Raw genomic sequence first — 22,749 nt, forward strand, 5'->3', positions numbered from 1 at the left:
TTGTTGTTAGATTCATAATGTTTCAGCCATTGTACTTTCCGGTCTATCACAGTTAAATTTACAATGTTTCAGCCATTGTACTTTCCGGTCTATCACAGTTAAATTTACAAAGTTTCAGCCATTGTACTTTCCGGTCTATCACAGTTAAATTTACAAAGTTTCAGCCATTGTACTTTCCGGTCTATCACAGTTAAATTTACAAAGTTTCAGCCATTGTACTTTCCGGTCTATCACAGTTAAATTTACAAAGTTTCAGCCATTGTACTTTCCGGTCTATCACAGTTAAATTTACAATGTTTCAGCCATTGTACTTTCCGGTCTATCACAGTTAAATTTACAAAGTTTCAGCCATTGTACTTTCCGGTCTATCACAGTTAAATTTACAAAGTTTCAGCCATTGTACTTTCCGGTCTATCACAGTTAAATTTACAAAGTTTCAGCCATTGTACTTTCCGGTCTATCACAGTTAAATTTACAAAGTTTCAGCCATTGTACTTTCCGGTCTATCACAGTTAAATTTACAATGTTTCAGCCATTGTACTTTCCGGTCTATCACAGTTAAATTTACAAAGTTTCAGCCATTGTACTTTCCGGTCTATCACAGTTAAATTTACAATGTTTCAGCCATTGTACTTTCCGGTCTATCACAGTTAAATTTACAAAGTTTCAGCCATTGTACTTTCCGGTCTATCACAGTTAAATTTACAAAGTTTCAGCCATTGTACTTTCCGGTCTATCACAGTTAAATTTACAATGTTTCAGCCATTGTACTTTCCGGTCTATCACAGTTAAATTTACAATGTTTCAGCCATTGTACTTTCCGGTCTATCACAGTTAAATTTACAAAGTTTCAGCCATTGTACTTTCCGGTCTATCACAGTTAAATTTACAATGTTTCAGCCATTGTACTTTCCGGTCTATCACAGTTAAATTTACAAAGTTTCAGCCATTGTACTTTCCGGTCTATCACAGTTAAATTTACAAAGTTTCAGCCATTGTACTTTCCGGTCTATCACAGTTAAATTTACAAAGTTTCAGCCATTGTACTTTCCGGTCTATCACAGTTAAATTTACAAAGTTTCAGCCATTGTACTTTCCGGTCTATCACAGTTAAATTTACAATGTTTCAGCCATTGTACTTTCCGGTCTATCACAGTTAAATTTACAAAGTTTCAGCCATTGTACTTTCCGGTCTATCACAGTTAAATTTACAAAGTTTCAGCCATTGTACTTTCCGGTCTATCACAGTTAAATTTACAAAGTTTCAGCCATTGTACTTTCCGGTCTATCACAGTTAAATTTACAAAGTTTCAGCCATTGTACTTTCCGGTCTATCACAGTTAAATTTACAATGTTTCAGCCATTGTACTTTCCGGTCTATCACAGTTAAATTTACAAAGTTTCAGCCATTGTACTTTCCGGTCTATCACAGTTAAATTTACAAAGTTTCAGCCATTGTACTTTCCGGTCTATCACAGTTAAATTTACAATGTTTCAGCCATTGTACTTTCCGGTCTATCACAGTTAAATTTACAAAGTTTCAGCCATTGTACTTTCCGGTCTATCACAGTTAAATTTACAAAGTTTCAGCCATTGTACTTTCCGGTCTATCACAGTTAAATTTACAAAGTTTCAGCCATTGTACTTTCCGGTCTATCACAGTTAAATTTACAAAGTTTCAGCCATTGTACTTTCCGGTCTATCACAGTTAAATTTACAATGTTTCAGCCATTGTACTTTCCGGTCTATCACAGTTAAATTTACAAAGTTTCAGCCATTGTACTTTCCGGTCTATCACAGTTAAATTTACAAAGTTTCAGCCATTGTACTTTCCGGTCTATCACAGTTAAATTTACAAAGTTTCAGCCATTGTACTTTCCGGTCTATTCCATATTTTTTCTTAGTCGAAATCATTATATATTACATGACTTTTTGATCGATTCATTTGTTTCAAATTTCAAATGAATAATTGCAACTAATTAATTGCATAGAGCATGTATTATAGCTGGAGTTTTAAAAAATCATGCCATGTATTATATTTACAAATCCCAGAAAATCGCCTTCAAGTATCAAAGTGGCTACTTGTGGGCAACGGCGTTGGTTACAAAATATTCAAGAACGCTACTTCAAAAAACATAAATGACTAGACACAAGATATTTAAAAGGTATGGGGTACGAAATAGAAATATTCTACCTAAATGGCTTAAACAAAGGTGTTCCCACTACGATATGAAAGCGGGCTATTCCAATAAATAAAATAAAGCTTTAGAAAATCTGACAAAAACATCTGCCAAAAAGGTTAAAAAAATTGTGATCGTATAAGAAAAATTTGAGTATAAATAGATTCTTAGTGTGTAATCTTGTTTCCAATCGTCTCTATCCCCAGTTTTAATCAACTATCAAGAATCTGTTGATAAGCCTTAAGCTCTCATCTAACCCCAGTGCTGCCACTAATCTTGGAGGTAGGGGCGATACAAATCTATTAACAACATCTACTTATCAATGAGTCATTTTGAACCAACATTGAAACAAAAGGGCTAGTATGTCACAAAATTAATTACTATTGACAAGGAAAGTATGCATATATATCTATACCTACTAGATAATGAATTAGTCGCTTGCTTTCGTCAATTTGTTTACAATATCATTTAACATTAAATGACCCCCAATGCGTTGATATGTTGTAAAATACACACTTAACATGGCTATGTAACCAATAACATTACTTATAATAGTGTTAATACGCCGTGAAATACATTATTTTATAAAGTGTGCATTTCAGAAGTTCAAAACATTAAATATCATTTGAAATATTTGGAATATGTCCCATGAATAAATACTCAACTATGTAACTTTTAACATTTGCACATTTATATTAGCAAAATTTCATTCAAGTAAAAATACTGAATGTCAATGAGTTTCTTCATCAGTATATTTCCAAATTTATTAATTTTCAAACAATGCTAACAACAAATTTCAAACAGTGGTAAGTTCAGTAACTTTAAATTTTAATATATATATATATATGTGTGTGTGTGTGTGTGTGTGTGTGTGTGTGTACTAGCAATCTGTACGATGTCGCCCAATCATAAAATGGTTTTAATATAATATTTTATTTATGCAGATTTCGTATTTATTATTATAGGTTCAGTACTCTATCAATTATTATAATATACCCAATATATAGTAGTGATTTGAAAAAAAAAAAAAAAAAAAAAAAAATGACTAGAATGGGAACAAAAAACTATAGCTCTCCTACCTTATTCATTATCCTTTGTTACGTCTATCAGCATATAAAATGTTCTAAAATAACATTGTTTAACCCATAAAATGTATATTTGCACATACATAGAAAAGCGCTTTAAATCGACTTACATCTGCCAAGTTCCAAATTTTCAATTTTGACTCCTTAGCAGCTGTTTTACCGGTTAAAGGCAACATCGAATTTGTTCCACAGGTCGAAATCTCTTGTACAGCAAATTTCAAGTCTGTAGACAAAAAATTGGCAGAGAAGGTTTGTAGAGACCGTTCCTTACACAAACCGATAAGGTTACATAAACGTACCCCCACAATAAGTATATATATATATATATATATATATATATATATATATATATATATATATATATATATATATTTGTAGTCATCGACATACAGTCCTGTTTCGTTGTATCACAACTCATCAGTGCCGCTAGGATTATCATTTTATGTATATGCACTTATATTATAAAATAATATATTACATATATATATATATATATATATATATATATATATATATATAAGGGTGTGTATATGAAAGACGTTCTAAAAGTAATGCATCCTATTTTTATTTCGCCCCAATAAATCAAACGAAGTTATTAATTGCATTGTTATGATGGCTGAACTTATGCATTCATTACCTGCAAGTTTCATCTCTCTGATGCAGATATTGATGGTGCGAGACTCCCAGAAAGCAACATCTGCCATGGACGTGCGTCAGAAACAAAGATGCGTTATTACATTCTTGCGAAAAGTGCATTGAAAATGCTGGTAACTATGTAGTAACATAAAGTCTGGAGCATAAAAAGCTCATTTGTTTTAATCGTATTACTCCCATCTTTGTAGCTTGTCAAATTTTCTAAGTTTTAAAAATAGGAGGCTTTATTTTTGAAACGTAATTAAAGCTTAGTAAGACTAATGAATGCTTTATTTTGAGAATAAAACGTCAACGTTTTGTGCACCTTTGTGTCATAAGTATGTTTTCATATTTATATATATTAGGTTGGTGCAAAATAATGTCGTCTTTTGAGGTTACACTTCAAGTCAAAAAACGACATGACTTTTGCACCAACCTTAGAGAGAGAGAGAGAGAGAGAGAGAGAGAGAGAGAGAGAGAGAGAGAGAGAGAGAGAGAGAGAGAGAGAGAGAGAGAGAGTATATATATAATTCTATATAAGGCAACGAACATTGTCTATATAAAAAAACATAAATACATATATGATAAAATATAGACAACGTGCATTGATAACTAGAGCTATGACAACAGCATATTCCTTTCATTGTTTTTACTCTCGAGTATATATCTGACACAGTTAGACACAATTAATCAACCGAGAACCGCATCAGTCTACATAAAACCATATGATATCAATGGATATATACCTGAAAATCAAAACAAGGAAAAGAATATGCTGTTGTCATAGCCCTATTGATAAAATAAACATTTTTTCACTGATCAGCAAACTCATGAGGCAACTGATTAATATCTCATAAACAAAGTTTTTGAGGACTTTAAAAATATTCTAAAAATTTCTGAACGATTAAACACAGACATCTTATATTAGACAACACCCACCTACTCACACTCTACGGCCTACGCCCAAACCTACAAAGCAAACATCCCACTTCGACTCATTTAACTCGGCTTAGAAAACGCATTCACGAGATAACCAAAATTATCACCAAAATGTTAACCTACTTGAAACACATAGTCGTACACGCATAAAAGATCTGATGTATAACATTTTACATCTAGATACCTAATATATATAATTAAGTTATCCCCATTTTTAACGTTTGATCTAAAATATTGATATTTCATTCTTAATAACCATTTTCTTTGCGGTGGAGGTGGGGGCGTTAGTCCATGTCATTAAGAAAAAAAGAAATTCGATTTAATTTCTTTGCAGATACAATCATCTCTGCTCGAAATATTTTTTCGCGTATTTATAAACAATAGATAATATATACAAGTAATAAGTAAAAACATTAATATATATATAGATGGATATACGTTAACATATAGTAATAATTAGTCATAAATAGTGATATTTACAACTAGAAATAAAATAGGTTAAGCCTCCTAAATTTCGTACTACTAGAATTGTCCGCAGTGGTTAGAGTACTTGGGAAAAATCAATTGTAAAAATGATATTTTTCTGAAGGTTGAAGGTTCAATCCTCAGTGTGGGCGACCGAAAAATACAATCGCGAATTACTTAGGACTTCTATCCAGTCATGGCTGACGGAACAAGAGCACGCTACCCCCGTGAAGTAAATAAAGGGTCCTGCTCGAATTTCTGTCCAAATGTCCGAGTTCGACAGAAATATTCTCGAGTTCAACAAGATACACCTGAAGAAGGTCGGAGGTTCAATCGACCGAAACTTTGTGAAAATCACACTGGCGATAAGAACAGTAGTCTGATGAATCCAAATAATACGAATAACCATTCCTCGTCTCAAATATTCAGAAACGCAAAGTTAGATCTTAAATTATAGTCAAGGAAAACTTTATAAAACTTTTTGGAGTATTCTGCCGAACTTTGTAAATTTAAATTTACAATCTTGATTTCTTTATATATATATATATATATATATATATATATATATATATATATATATATATATATATATATATATATATATATATATATAATATTTTCAAAAAATGAAGACATTAAAAATCAAAATGAGAACATCAAGTTGTGTATTTTCATATTCGTTACAATTGTTCAATGATCATTCGGATAATTTCAAACATTATGTCATTCGGAAATATTCCCCAAAACGGCCTCTTTTCAGACAGTGAAAAACACTATTTAATATACATAAAAGAACACATTTTAAGTCCGTAAGTCGACTAAACATGTTATTTCTACGCATGCGTAAATATTCATATATATCTTTAACAATGTATTTTTTTAAAAGTTTGTATATGCTTATGGACTTAAATCAGATAATATTGAATAAGGAGCTACATGTTTTGATTTTGATTCTAGTGGATGGCACCTAAGGAATTTTTAAATCCTTTGAAATCACTATGTATTGGATACAATATAATAATGAATAGAGTAGTGTGTCTATAACAATAAATATCAAGTCTAAATGAATTAAATTATCATATTGAAACGTATTTTATGACCGAACCACATTACTGTATAGATATTTACAATAATCATCATAAACCACATACCTATAATAATACATCAGAGATTTAGACCCCTGAAAAAAAAACAACAAAAAAACAAAACGGACCAAAAAAACAGACAATACGTTGTTAATTATGATGATGTTAATTATGATGATTCGTTGTATCTTTATATCGATGTTTCCACTTTCTTCCTTTCCTCATCCATGACAGCTGGCTATTTATACAAGATGCAGATCAACAGCTTAGGTGAAAAACAAAAATCATACAGTTCTAGTCGACTACACGCAAAAGTCTAAGCATATCCTGTACCTCTATAAGGCCACCATTCGCCCATGTATGGAGTATTGCTGCCACATCTGGGCTGGTGCATCTGCTACTAGTCTCTCGCTCCTTGACAAGGTTCAAAAGAGAGTCGCAAATCTGATAGGCCCTGAACTGGCATCTAAGCTTCAGCCTCTGTCCCATCGACGAAATGTTGCATCCCTCTGCCTGTTCTACAAGTATTTTAGTGGTGAATGCTCTGATGAACTGCAATCACTTGTGCCCCCACGACGCGAGCACCCTCGACAAACCCGACAGGCTACTAGATCCCACCCCCACACTGTAGAGGTCCCTAGATGTAAAAGATCTTTTTACTCCAATAGTTTCTTCCCCAGAACCGCAAGACTCTGGAATTCCATTCCAGGTCCCTGCTTCCCCAACAGTACTGACGTGCAGAAGTTCAAGTGTAACGTGAACCGACACCTTGCTGCCCAAATCCCTACATAGTACCCCAGTAGTTGTTGCCCCTGATAGTAGCCCCCTACACCAAAGTGGCAATTTGCCTTGTTTGGGGTGAAAATGTAATAAAAAAAACAAATAAAAACAAAAACAAATATGTATAAATCAGGTTATATATGTACATTTTACATTCGTCCGTCGCCATATGTGGTTTAGAATGTTTGGTTAACAGATGAAATCGCAAAAATCTGTACATAATTGAATTCTAGTGATAAACACTCGTACAGCACGAATACAAAAGACAAAATGTAATAATGTATTATATACATTAAATAAATGTATAAGATGAGGAAACTATCGTATAAATTTATGTTTTACAGACATGCAAAGAAGAATCCGTTTTTAGTTTGTGACTGAACTACGTCAGTTGTTTTGCAAATCTTATATTGCACGAGTGAAAAAGAACATCCTTTTACTTTCTGCTACCTATGTATGACTGTTTCTAATCGGTTGTATCTAAACACATCTTTACTCCATCTTAGGACTACAATATTTTGGGGTAACAAAGAGGTCGCACACTGACATCTCTATATCATTGGATCATGGTGATAAAAACTAATACAAGATCCAACTCTCTGAGTCATCATGTGTATAACTTGGTGACATGCCACGGCAAGATAACCAGTAATCACTTTGGTAACAGGTTTTCTAACAGTTTCCTTTAGAATTCATTGGTATGGCAATTTTAGTTCCAGTATCAAATTAAAAATTTTTTCCATACGTGTTTCTGTTTTGGTTTCGTTTTTTATTAAAAATGTTTTCCATGCAAAAACTGAAGTCTATATCCAGATTAAATAATTTTGCAATGAAAATTTACTTAAATTAATTGTTTTGAGATTGGAACAATATCTGATATACGACAGGTTTTGATGGCGAAAGAAATATTAATGGAGCGTCAATAAATGTTGTAAAGTTCATAGAAAATTTGCCATTACTTTATATATTAGACACAATCCTCTTAAAAATTAAACCCTAAAAATATCCATGGACATTATTTTATCATTTGTCTGAATTCATCCCAGTTATTAAAATGTTCTCATCTAATGTTATCAGTAGGGTTATAACAACAGCATATTCTTTTCCTTGTTTTGATTCTGAGATATATATCCATTGATATCTTATATGCTTTTATGCAGGGTGACGTGATCATTGGTTGATTAATTGTGTCTAACTGTGTTGGATATATACTCGACAGTCTAAACAATGAAAAGAATATGCTGTTTTCATAGCTCTCGTTATCAGATCTCTTTTCCATCGCCATAAAATGTTTATTATTTTTAGATGACAAATGAGATCGCAAATATTTCTACGTCATTAGATTATAGTAATAAACACTTGCACAACAAGAATGACAGTCTATAACCTGGTGACATATCAGTTGAAGATGGCCGCTAATATCAATTTCCTTCTTCTGTATCGGTTGTCATAAGCTTGACTAAAACGGTATATCTATGCTGTTTATAACACCACATGCATGCATCAAATATGCACAGAAAATTCGCCCATGTATGGAGTATTGTTGCTAAATTTGGGTTGGTGTATCTACTACAAGTCTCTCACTATTAGACAGGGTTCAAAAGAGAGTCGCCGACCTAATACGTCCCCTACTGTCAGATAGGCTTCAACCTCTGTCTCATCGAAGAAATGTTGCATCCCTCCACCTGTTTTACAAATAATTTAATGGTAGGTGTTCCGACGGACTACAAGCCCTTGTACCCCCTCGACGTAAATACCCCCAACAAACACGCAAGCAACAAAATCCCACCCCTACACAGTAGAGATCCCCAGATGCCGGAAAGCTAGATTTTGGAATTCCCTTCCGGGTTCCTGCTTCCCGGACTGTACTGACATGCAGAAGTTCAAATGTAATGTAAACAGACATCTTGTTACTCAACTCCCTACATAGTATGCCTGCAAATTATGTCCCAGATAGTAACCCCTACACCAAAGTGCCTTGTTTGGGGGTGAAAATGTAATCATAAAATGTAAAGTAGAAGGTATCAGTAAAATACAATTTGAAAATTTTATCAAACATTAAAAAAGATACTATAAAATGATACTGCGATTAGTAACAGATTTTATCTGATGTGATTTCCATTTTGAACATTAAAAATGAAAGATTATAGAAAGGTCGAAATAAAGGATATCATATATAAATATAGATTTTGTCTGTTTGTCTGTCAGTCACATTTTGTAAACGTAATAAATACATTGCAGAATTCGTCTCATTTCGATTGGAGTGCGTAACTTCTTTTTATAAATGGAGAATATTGTATTAATAGAAAATATTGAATTTCCAACAAATATCATGTTGACAAGAAAGATCTTGGGTTTTTTAACTTTTAAATTCAGATGAACATATCTCGGCTCAAACAAAAATATATATTGATCGATGGCAAGTGCTCATCTGAACTCCAATCTTTGGTCCCCCCTCGCCAATCTTTCACGAAAAACATCGTTGTAACAATATATAGTGTGTAGTATAACAATTCTCCAAGTGCCATATACCAATTTTTTCTAGTTGGTTGTTTATTACTTTTCTAAATGTATCCATTACAATGTTGTTTCGTATTGCGACCAACAAGTCTGCAAATTGTTATTGCTACATATTTAGTTACGCACTTTTCAGATGTTTACCTTAAAAAACGTATAAAAACACCATTTTGGATAACTTACATGGTTCATATAACTGAGGTTATGAGAAATATTTTTTTAATCCATTACGATTGGTATATACAAGCTGAGTACGTTTCAAGTAAATGATTAACCTAAAATAAATTTAGTTGTTTGGCTAGGATCACCCTGAAAGTATTACTTCTAGTAATATGTATCAGGATTTTTCATCGGATTTTAATCTGTTTCTTATCTCGCTTATATATATATATATATATATATATATATATATATATATATATATATATATATATATATATATATATGTGTGTGTGTGTGTGTGTGTGTACATACATACTTGCATATATATATATATATATATATATATATATATATATATATATATATATATATATATATATATATATTGTGCGTGTGGGTAGATAGAGATACAGAAAGAGAAAGAGGGAGAGAGGGAGATTAGAGAATCAGTTGCTAACGAAGTATTCATTTTGCCTTAAATTATTCTAATACTCTATGCTATGATCTTTATCACGGGATCTCCGATGAAAACGAAACGGAAATGATATACTATATATTTTTTTTTGTTTTTGCACCGACGTTACTTGAGACATGTTATCTATTTTAAGGGTTGCGTAAAAGATAAAAAGATTGAGAAATGCTGCTTCAGGGAATGTGAAAGTTGCTTGTCTTTCTCGTTAACAATTCTCGTCTTCCTATTCTTCAAGTTCTCGGTCTGGCCTTGAACAAAGTTTCTACAAATCTGTCCAGACTGTAGAAAAATAAAAAAAGAAACATCTTTACGTTAGTTTGCTTCGGGACACGAGGCATAGAATAGGCTCTGGTTAGTCAAGGTACAAAAACGAATTAAATAAATAATTGCTTCAGATTAGTTAAAAAAAAATAAAACTATGAAAAAAGGTCAGCTAAAATATACAAATTGGGGAGAGACTGCAAGACAACATCTAAATGTAATTAAATGGTTCTGGCTGGGGAAAGTCGGAGGTTACAGTTTGCGTGTTAAAGATGTTTGGTTTTTAATCATGTAGCTTATGTCTAAGCCAACAAATAGCACTCCTTTTATATTGGGTTGTCTTTAAAATCCCACTCTATAAAAATGAACACTATATATATATATATATATATATATATATATATATATATATATATATATATATATATATATATACTAGCAGGCGGACGGATGTTGCACAAGATTGAATTAGAATCAAAGCATATTCCACACTTCCAATACTTTCGTCATCAAAATCCATAAAATTGCCCGTTCTTCAATCAAATCGATTGATTTCCTGCTCGAGTCAGGGACCCGCCACCGTGTATCGGGAAGAAGCTTCACAAGTCTTGCAGTGATTAAGTCTACAATATATTGTAGTCTATATTGAACCGCAGAGAACCTATTGTTGATTTTATGAAATTATTTTTATATCATGGCTTGAATTAAAGCTAAAAATGAACAAAATTTAATTATTATGGTTCAATTGTGCTCAAAACAGAAACATTAATTTCAAACGCGTTTCTATCTTATAAAAAAAACCTAATGCTGAGTTTATACGCTGGCCCCTTCTGCTTGTACAGTGATAAAGCTTATAAAATGCACTTGTGATGTTAGGCTGTATCAGAATGTTAACTTTGGTCCAAATTTCTTCTTTAATCGGATTTTTTCAACTATCGATTTTTTATACTTATCGGGAGCATTCCGATACAAAACTGGTCTAAGAACAGTGTAGGTCACACAAAGTACATTCGTGTAAAATTTCAAGAAAATCGGCTCAATAATTTCCGCATCCATAGGGAACAAACTCACAGACACACGGAAACAAAGTGACTTGATATATATATATATATATATATATATGTGTGTGTGTGTGTGTGTGTGTGTGTGTGTGTGTGTGTGTGTGTGTGTGTGTGTGTGTTTTATTACCGATTTATCTGCTTAGTTACACATTTTTCGGTTACCGAATCGTATTAACGATCCAGTAACTTTATCAGACATTACTGAATATATATATCTGTGTGCTGTGTGTGTGTGTGTGTGTCCGTAAGTTATTTGACGAAGAATCGAAACGTTCATGATACATATAGGACATATTAATTTATTTGCTTTAATACATTAGAAACATTAAAAAATAAAAAGGTATAATAAAGCAAAATGGATCTTGTTATTTTTTAATAATGTTTGCTTACACACATAATTTCTACTAGACATGCACTTTGAGTGTCTAACGTCTCTCTAGTCAGGACGGCTTTGTATGAACATACTTCTCTTACAATAAACTTTCACCATATATACAAAGAGACATAGCATTCGAAGTCCAGCTAAGAACAATTCGGTTTGTAAGAGGAATGGTGCACCTTCTCCAACAATTAGCTGCATACTCTACCAAACTAGATGAATACTATTTCCTGGAATCCGGTAAGACCAAGAGACTACGAGACCACAAGGAAGAAATACTATAACATAATTAGTATTGAGTACTGTTGCCACATTAGGGGAATAGCTTCTAGAAACACCTTCTGTCTTGACAGAGTTCAAAATAGACTTCGTAGCCCAGTAGGGAATGCTTTGTTCTCCTTCCTGCAACCTCTTTCACACAAAAGAGACGTTGCGATCCTGTCTCCGCTTTATCGTTATTTTTTATGGCAAGTGCTCGTCTGAGCTCCAATCTATGGTTCCTCTTGTCAAACATTCACGAAAAACACTCATCTATCTGAAACCACTATCAATAATTTCCCCCACCCTTTATCTGTGCCTAACCCTAAACGTAGATTCCATAAACAAAGCTTCTTTTTAAGAATTGCATGCCTGTGGAACTTTATTCCGTTTCCCTGCTTTCCAGCTGACTACAATCTGGTCGTCTTCAAGTCCAACGTGAATACGTTATTGATGAGCCTTCCCCTTAAGTAATCTAATTTACCAAGTTTCCACTACTAACGATTACTACGATATTGTTTCATTGACTATCGTGCACTCATTAACCCTTATCCTCGAGTGGCTTCCGGACCTTGATGTAGCGACTCCTTTGTACAAAAAAGGAGCATTTTAATGAAACACTTAGATGTCTATGTATTTTATAGATATAAGTGTTAACCTTAGGAAGGAGTTCATTTGATTCTGAGAACTTGCTAAAGTAAGATGGATACATATATATGGATATATATATATACAGGGTGACCCCAAAAAATACAAAACAAAAGCTAAATGGAGAACATATGCTGTAGAACGGAGAAAAAAGGCCAAAGACCCTAGTGTTTTGATGTGATGTTTTGAATATAATAAACTAGTTATGGCCAAAGTTTCATTTCATTCAGACAAAACACTAAGAAACGGGGCCTAATTAGAGTTTTTTTTGGGTCACCCTGTATATATCACAGTTGAGCATACTGAGAAATGATACACGAATTACCATTAGCATATAAGCGATGCTCTTTGTGTAAACAAATCGAGCGGAGGTATTTCGGACGATCTCAAAACATCGTTAAATTCACTACTCGTTCAACAGCCGCTAATAGCGTAATGGTTAGGAGCCTTGACTGCCGTACAGACGGTTGGGTTTCAATCCTGGCTTGAGGTAGTTGCCTTTCTAGCCGCACCGATGAGCTGCGAAACAGTACTGTATGTGGATGACTATATATATATATATATATTACAATTGTTTATTTAAATATGTTACATATTCTAGAAACGTGCCACGGTTTCATTGACATGAGTAGAAATTTACTGTGTAGAAAATCTAATAGATCCTATCAATCAATCTACAAACTCTGTCCCATTGCTGAACTGCTGCATCCTTTAGCTTGTTTTTATAAATACTTTAATAAAATGTTCTTCAAGGAACTCGTGACTCTAGTACTCATCCACGTAAATACCCCCGATAAATTCAGCAAGAAGCAGAATCCCACTTCTTCACTGTAAATTTCCCCAGATGTTGGAAAACTTTCTACTCTAATAGTTTCTTTCATCGAACTGGTAGATCTTGGAATTCTGTCCATGTTCCTTGTTCCCTAACGATATTGGCATGGAGAAATTTAAATGTAATGTGAACATACATCTTGTTGCTTAACTTCCTTCTTAGGATATTCCTAATTCACAGTAACCCCTTTTGTCTCAGTGGCACTGTGTTATATTTAGGGTGAATAAGTGTGTGTGTGTGTGTGTGTGTGTGTGTGTGCATGAGAGAGAGAGAGAGAGGGAGAGAGATAAAGATAGAGATAGGGGAAGAGAGTAAGAAAGAGAGACAGATACTGTCTCTCGCCCTCTCTCCTCTCTCTCTCTTTCTCTCTCTCTCTCTCTCTCTCTCTCTCTCTAAGAAGATAGTGAGAAAGAGAGAACGAAAGAGAGAGAGAAAGAAAGAGAGAGAAAGGGGGTAGAGTGCAACCAAATGTCAAAATGTTGTTAGTAAGAGTTTCACTCACTCTAGAAAAATATTTCGTTAAGCGTTACATAAACATAATTAATTACTTTCTTTATTGATTTGATTTCCCTTTTTTTCTTTTCTTAATCCTAGCTCCTCTCTGCCTCTTCTTCGTGCTTCTCCTTCTCCTCACCTATTTTTCATTGCTATCTTTATTAAAAAAAGAAGATTCTCGTTAAATCCAAGGTGCTAGGTCCGTAGTTTTCTTCATGCATCCAAAACCAAACTCCTATCCTTACATCATCAACGCTCTGATCCCCATCTGGCATCAATTGTGATGGATGGCTCTCGTCTGGGTGAGGCCCCATGTTTTGACAAGCTTCTGGGTTTGACCTTTGCTCCTGATCTGAAATGGAACACGTACATCAAGTCTGTTGCCAAGGTCGCTAGAAAGATGGTGGGATCCTTCTACCGCTCCAGAAGATATCTCACTACTGATGCAATTCTCTATCTATATAAAAGCCAAGTACGTCCAAGGATGGAATACTGTTGCCATATCTGGGCAGGAGCTGCTAAAAACAGCCTATCCTGCCTTGACAGAGTACAAAATAGACTTCGTGGCATAGTGGGGGATGCCCTTTTCTCTACCCTGCAGCCTCTCTCCCACAGAAGAGACGTTGCGAGCCTATCCTTGTTTTATCGTTATTTCCATGGCAGGTGCTCGTCTGAACTCCAATCTCTGGTCCCCCCTCGCCAATCTTTCACGAAAAACACCCGTCTAGCTGAATCCACTGTCAAAAATTTGCCCCACTCTATATCTGTGTCTAAATCAAAACGTGGATTCCATGAACAAAGCTTCTTTCTTAGAAGTTCACGCCTGTGGAACTCTATTCCGTCTGCCTGCTTCCCACCGGACTACAACTTGGATGTCATCAAGTCCAACGTTAACAAATTCCTAATCCTAATCTTAATCCTTAAGTAAACACTTCATCAAATCTCCACACTAACGTAATGTACTTGCAATAACCCTTATCCCTGAGTGGCTTCCGAGCCTTAATAAGTGGTGATCACTGTGTAAAAAAAAAAAAATTTGTTCGTAGGTGGGTTCGCATGAGAAGAGTAAAAGTATGCACTAAGTATGCCCTCGTCTCCTTTTTAAACCCACGTACAAGACTTTCCCCGAGGGAATCCCTTTAGACGAATCTTAATCCGTGTGAAAACCCCAAATCCTTTTTTATTTGTTTTGTTTATTTTCTTATATTCCTCACACTATTACTCATTTGATTATTTTCAGGTTCTTAATCTTAAGCTCGGCTTAGCCTAGAATCATTTCACAAATACCGAATGAGGGGGGGGGGGTAATATTTTTTTCGAAAGATTTACTTGTGCTGGTTTTCATATTCCCAAATGCACAGATATTCATAGTTTTAAGATACACACCATCTAATGTCATGTTTGTGACAATTAATCCGTTCAAATTTGGGTTAATATTAATTTTAGGGAACTCATCATCCTCAGCTCAAATACCAGCTGCTTCAGTGTTTTGCCGGAAAGCTAAAGAATACCTTTTCTTCGGAAATCACGTGATTTCAGCAAATTCTCACTAAGGTCGATCCCTTGACTTTTAATCGGTCAATCATTCTCTCTTTTCAAGTTTGCGAGCCCCGTTATGTAACATTTTTATCGGTGATTTTCAAAACTTATTCACCATTTTTCAACATGGCGCATGTACAAGATTGCAGATACATTATATTAAATACATTTTTATAGCAAAAATACTTTTACTTTTTTAAATGTTTCAGAAATGTGTTTTTATGTTAATGTCAATTCAGAATGATCCTCTCAGTGTTCTAATATTGGAAATTTATTTTCCCTGAAAGAAAAATCTACCATAATGAATCATCCAATATTTACATCGATAAAAATGTATATGAGCACGTCTACTATGGCGAAAAAGGTAAATAGGTCTCGTTAGATGTCACCGGCTAGACCTTAGCGAGTAAACGAAGTTGCCGAAATCATGTAATGTTTAAGGATTTTTTTTCTTTCGGACCAGACACTCAAGCAGTTTTTCATCCAACAAAGAATATATAGTGATTTTATCTTAGCTATTTTGAAATATATCTGATTCGAATTTTCTTATAATTATTCCAAAATTAAAATTAACTTAAAATTGAATACGTTAATTGACGTCCAAAAATCGTCAGTTTATTCAATTTCTCGTCGTGGTTGATGGACTCTTTGTGTTCAGTTGGAAGATATGTTTGTCTTGATTTGCAAGCTTGATGTTCAACTATGAGTCATTGTTATTTGATAGAAAGACTAAATATAATTGTAGTTTCACAAAATAAAACAGTATTACGAGTTTTAACTGTATTTTCGTTGGATTTGTTTAGAGATGGAACTTTTCTATTACAGAACTGAGCAAGACCACGCAATTAACATGTCTAGTGTTGAAATCAAAGACAATAAGCTGACGATCAATGAACGTATATAAATGCACGCTCACACATTGTGCAGTAGTTTATAAATTTAGTGGATTGAAATTATTGTAAAACACTATTCAAACTGAAACGTAACAGACCGACCGACGACCACCATGTAAACACATGTTGGAACACATGTTTTCAATCTGATTACATAATCTGAAAATGATCGCAACATAGATCAACGGATCAAAGTTAAACACAAATAAATCAACGGATCAAAGTGACACACAAATAAATCGACGAGTCAAAGTGATACAAATAGATCAACGAATCCTCATCACATAAATACATCAACGCATCCTAGTGACAAACAGAACAGTGCATCAACGTAACAGAGAAATAGAACAACGAATGAAATGAACAGAACACATATTACGAGTCTGGCAACAAATGAAATGCCAAAAAAGTGTTTGGAAGTTACAAAAAAAATAACAACGAATGAAAAGTGACAGAAAAATAGGTCAACAAATGGAAGTGACAAAAAGTGTTTAATAGTCCAACTGTGTTTTCCTTTCTCTTCTTATCATTTAATAGAAGACGTGATTATATTAAACTTTGAACCCGGTTTCCACCACCTTCAGACACTTAAGCAAGTGTTATCGATCAATGAACAAGAATACATAATATTAAGAACTCACATACAAATAAATATTATCATTAAGAAATTACATGAATTGCGTGATCAAATTGCATTTATTATAGAAAGGTAACAACATTGTTTATTAACCGTCTTCCTTCTAAAAAGATAAAGAACATATTGTGAAAGAGTTTTGTTCAATGCTGAGTCCATAATGAAGCAACAGTTGCACAATCAGAAACAATACGTCTTCTGAACCGGCGTTTGTTCAATCACAAGAAAAAGTACGAGATGATTAACGTAAATGCTATGATAAGCAAAGAAAGACTGGCATTATTTCAGAATTTTCTTACAAGTGTCGAATACCACACACACACATGCACACACACACACACACACACACACATGCACACACACACATGCACACACAAATATATATATATATATATATATATATATATATATATAGAGAGAGAGAGAGAGAGAGAGAGAGAGAGTAGAACGATAAAATTGTCGCACTAAAGAAAAAACACTGCAGCTCTATTTTAAAACATTTATCGCAAAAATCAATTCAGGTAACTTGATTATATAGTAAAGCTGACATCTATTCAATGTAGCCGCTTTATATAATTGAATTTCCATTAACTTTCTTGAAGTTATATATTTGGATTTTACCGTCACTGAATTATTTATCTTCCACCAGACTATCCATTCACGTGTAATCACCTTTTTCTTTACCACATTCCCTCTGCTTCACTTTTTTGTTATCAAGTAAGATCTTTTACTTACTTGTTGTTTCATCAATTACTTTTGCATGCAAAATCCGATCCCGCATTTTGGTAATTCCTACCCTCTGATGAGAAGGAAAGTATTTCTTCGAAACTCCGCGGATTAAGGACTATCCACTTATCTAGTGTTTCCTTTTCAGATTAAATATGTTTTTAACTCATTTCAAAGTGTTTTTTTAACATGTTTTATTAACTGTTTGCTCGTATTATAAGCTATATCTCCTATTTGGTTTCATCGAGCTTTTACATCTGGCTGAGATAACTTTATAAATATTAATTCTTTAATATTTATAAGATACTTTAATTTTACCATCTTGGATCATTTTGGTATATATATATATATATATATATATATATATATATATATATATATATATATATATATATATATATATAAATCTTTACTATAATATAAAAGAAACTTTGTTCGTGTCTGTGTGTGAGTTCGTTTTCTATGGACTCGAAAACGGCTGAACCGATTTTTATGAAATTTCAGACAAAGTGTCTCGCAGTATTCTTAGATAGGTTTTGTATCGGAATTTCTTCAATAAGTATCCATAATCTAAATATTCCGATGAAAGATGGAACACGCGTTTTTGACTTTACACCTTACATAGCCTAACATCACAAATGCTTTAGAAGTTTTATTACCACACAAGCCGAAAAGCCCGACATATAAAATTAACAGTAAGTTCTCTGATATGACTGGAGCGCGTTCGAAATAAATGTTTCTGTTTAAAGCACAAGTGCACCATGATACGTTACTTTTTCATTTAAAAAAATAAATTCAAACAATTATCACCGCATAAGCAGTAAGGCCAAGTATATAAAATCAACAGCAGGGTTCTTTGATCTGACAACGGCGCGTTCGAAATAAATGTTTCTGTTTAGTGCACGAAACATGATACTTGACTTTTGTACTTTAAACTTTAATTCTAGCTATTATTTATAAAAATAATTGTATAAAATCAACAGTAGGTTCTCTACAGTGCAATGTAGACTACAATGTGTTGTGGGCTAAGTATATGCGGGAAGGATGAAAAAATGGGCGATTATGACAATAAAATATGAGAGGGTGAAACATTTGTTGATCCTAATTCATTTCCGAACAACATCGGTTCTCCGTGTTAGTGTTAGTAACTTTAAGGTCTTTTTATTGTTTTAAATCAGTTAATATATAGTAGTTAGATTTGTCAGCACTAAATACAGTTCAGTCCTTGCTTGCTCTGACATTGATATTAAAAACCGACTTTTTTCATTTTGGTTTCGATTCTTGCGGATGGTACACAAGTAATGTCTTTTTATAATTTTTGAAATCATTATTATATATTGAATAATAATCAATAGAGCATTTTTTTTACATAGGGGTCACCACTTATCAAGGCCCGGAGGCCACTCAGGGATAAGGGTTATTGCGTGTACAGTAATCAATGAGATAGTATTGTAGTAATCATTAGTATTGGAGATTTGATAGAGTGTCTTACTTAAGGGGCGGTTTGTCAGGAATTTGTTTATGTTGGATTTGAATCCAAGTTGTAGTCAGGCGGGAAACAGGCGAACGGAAGAGATCGTGCACTTCTGCGAAAGAAGCTCTGCTCATGGAATCTACGTTTGGATTTAGGCACATATAAAGAGTGGGGAAAATTATTGACAGTAGTTTCAGCCAGGCGGGTGTTTCTTGTGAAAGATTGGCGAGGGGGGGGGACGAGAGATTGGAGCTCAGACGAGCACTTGCCATGGAAATAACGATAAAACAAAGACAGGCTCGCAACGTCTCTTCTGTGGGAGAGAGGCTGCAGGGAAGAGAAAAGGGCATCCCCCACCAAACCACGAAGTCTATTTTGTACTCTGTCAAGGCAGGATAGGCTGTTTTTAGCAGCTCCTGCACAGATGTGGCAGCAGTACTCCATCCTTGGACGTACTTGGCTTTTATACAGATAGAGAATTGCATCAGTAGTAAGATATCTTCTGGGATGGAAGAAGGATCCTACCATTTTCCCAGAGTCCATGGCAACAGACCTGATGTACGTGTTCCATTTCAGATCAGGAGTAAAGTTCAAACCCAGAAACTTGTCAAAACATGGAGCCTCCCCAAGACGAGAGCCATCCATTTCAATTGATGCCAGATGGGGATCAGAGCGTCGATGATGTAAATATAGAAGCTTGGTTTTGTCTGCATTAGTGACCAGCCACCTCTTCCCCCATTGTACCACGCGCTCAAGATCAGAGGAGAGAGAATTAGAGAGAACTTTGTCATTTACGGCTTTTGATGTGTTTCCATAGATGGTCGTGTCATCAGCATAGATGTCAACGGATGATTTAAGTATGTGTTTTGGGAGATCATTGATGTAGATCAGGAAGACAGTTGGGCCCAGGATGGACCCCTGGGGGACTCCAGCATTAATACTGTGGGCCTCTGATTTCTGCCCATCAACCACTACTCTTATGAATCTATCGGAGAGAAATGATTTAATGATTGAGAAAACATTTCCAGTAATGCCGTAGCTGGAAATCTTGTGAAGTAGACCCTTATGCCATACCTTATCGAAGGCCTTCGATATGTCAAGAGCAATTGCCCTGGAAAGGAAACCTTTGTCAAAAGATTCACTAATCCTATGTGATATAACCGTTAGCACATCTGCTGTAGATCTTGCAGAACGGAAACCATGTTGCATGTCACTAAGAAGGTTGTTTCTAAGAGAAAGACAGATATAGAGAGGGAAGAAGAAGACGAGAGATTTCGAATGATCCCACCTAAATATTGTTTGATAGGTTAAAATGGATGACGTATTTATGATTTTGACATTTCGAAATTTTAAACCAATTTTGAAGCTTTGAAATAGTCGATAACTAGACAGTAGTTTGCTTGAATTAAATTGAAAAATAAATTTAAAAAATCAAGTTAAGTGGTTTACTTGTGATCCTAAGCAAAAGAAAAACAATGATTTTCTCACTCGCCCCTGTTGTATACAAGAACCGAATTTAGGTTAAAAATCTTCACAGACTCTTTGGAAGAACGTGTTTTACAATCAATTAACATTCCAAAAGTAATGACGTTTTTAAAATAAACTTTTTATCGATTATAGTGAACTTTAAACTAAATAGATAATTATCCAAGAAAATATTTTGTAAATTTCGCTAACAAAAAAATAAGAGGGAAAGGGATAATTTGTGCAAAGTTTGGCCACAGTAAATAAATAAATGGTTCAATTGTAGAACAGGGGCTCTTGAAAAACCTCATCTATTTCAGTTGGCTCATTGCATAGATATTTGATAAAAACTAATTGTTGGTCTTAAACTGGATTTTTACTGCTATTGTTTTCCACTAGAAGACCACAATTCATCAAGGTCTAAAACTTCTTGAGGACAATGATTAATGAAATGAAATTATTACTTGTTGAAAAGTGAAGAACCTTATGAGAGGATTGGATTTGATTAATTTGTGTCGTTTTTCCTCGTTATCTATGTATTCACTTTATTATATGATCTACAGGTGACATTGTAATGAACAATTTATTTCGAATGAATGTATGGCTAGAGAGCCTAGAACCTTTACCCTACCCCTAACCCAACTTGATTTCAAAAGAATGTGTGTTCAGAGAGAATTGACCCTAACCCTACCGTTAAAAAATGAGCGTTCAACACTTCAGTTAATTATTCCAGAAGTCGCTGAAAACTCAGTAATCTATTCTATGTAGATGCCAAACAAAAGTAGAACTGATTAATGTAATAATCGAAATTTGGTGACGTGTTGGGATACTATAGGAGACGAGTTTGTTTACATTGGTTTTGAAGACGACTATATTGTAGTAATGAGGTAAACAATTTTTAATTTTTGACTCAGTCAAAGTTCCCCTTTTAGGGATGTTGGATACACTGCACATAAAATCAACCCTAACTTCATTTCGTGGGGAGGCAAAGAAAAAAAAATGGAGATTAGTTATGCCTGAACTCCATCTTTGCTTTTAATTCGTTAAATTTCATAAACTGAAGACGATAAAGAATTTTACCAACAGCAATTAATTAACTTGTATGAAAAAAAAAATCTTCTCATATGTCTGTGTGAATGTATTTCTCACATCAACGTAACTTTGACAATTATTGAATTAGTATGTTTGTGATTTACTATCAATCGAATATTTATTGGAAACGAAGATACAATAAAAAAAAACGAAGTTTAAACATTTTTATTCATACAAATAATTTAATTAGGAAATTAAATTCATCAGAATGCATTTCGATTTCTTTGTAAACAACTAAGCCATTTTTGTTATTTACTGAGGAAAATAAATTACTTTGCGATCATTCAAAAAGAATTTAGAATTTAAAATGTGGCCTAGAAAATTAAAAAAAAATTAATTTATCGTACTTTACTGACTTTCATTCATTAAAAAAACTGAAACACATTGAAGCTTTTTGAATAATAATAATAATAATAATAATAATAATAATAATAATAATAATAATAATAATAATAATAATAATAATAATGCAAGCCGTCCCCTAAAAAATGCATCAGCTACAGCTGATATCACACAAAAGAGCTGAGAAGGATATAAAGGCTAGGGAAGGAGAGCACTGGAAGAGCGCAGAGTGTACTGGAACCTTAGGGAGGCTTATTGTTATCCAAACCCCAAGTAACACCGATGGTTGTTCCAAGCGGGAAACCAATGTTAAGCGGCTGTTGCGATAGTGCA

General features: G+C 34.0%; 1 protein-coding gene across 1 annotated transcript in view; it reads right to left on the reverse strand.

The window, feature by feature from the left end:
* LOC145291574 (heparan-alpha-glucosaminide N-acetyltransferase-like) overlaps positions 1 to 22,749 on the reverse strand; it is a 150,748-nt gene that overhangs the window by 126,988 nt on the left and 1,011 nt on the right. The gene's annotated exons all lie outside the window — the stretch shown is intronic.

Source organism: Euprymna scolopes, chromosome 12, assembly GCF_053919585.1.
Source record: "Euprymna scolopes isolate OS-2025 chromosome 12, ASM5391958v1, whole genome shotgun sequence".
Lineage (NCBI taxonomy): Eukaryota > Metazoa > Mollusca > Cephalopoda > Sepiida > Sepiolidae > Euprymna > Euprymna scolopes.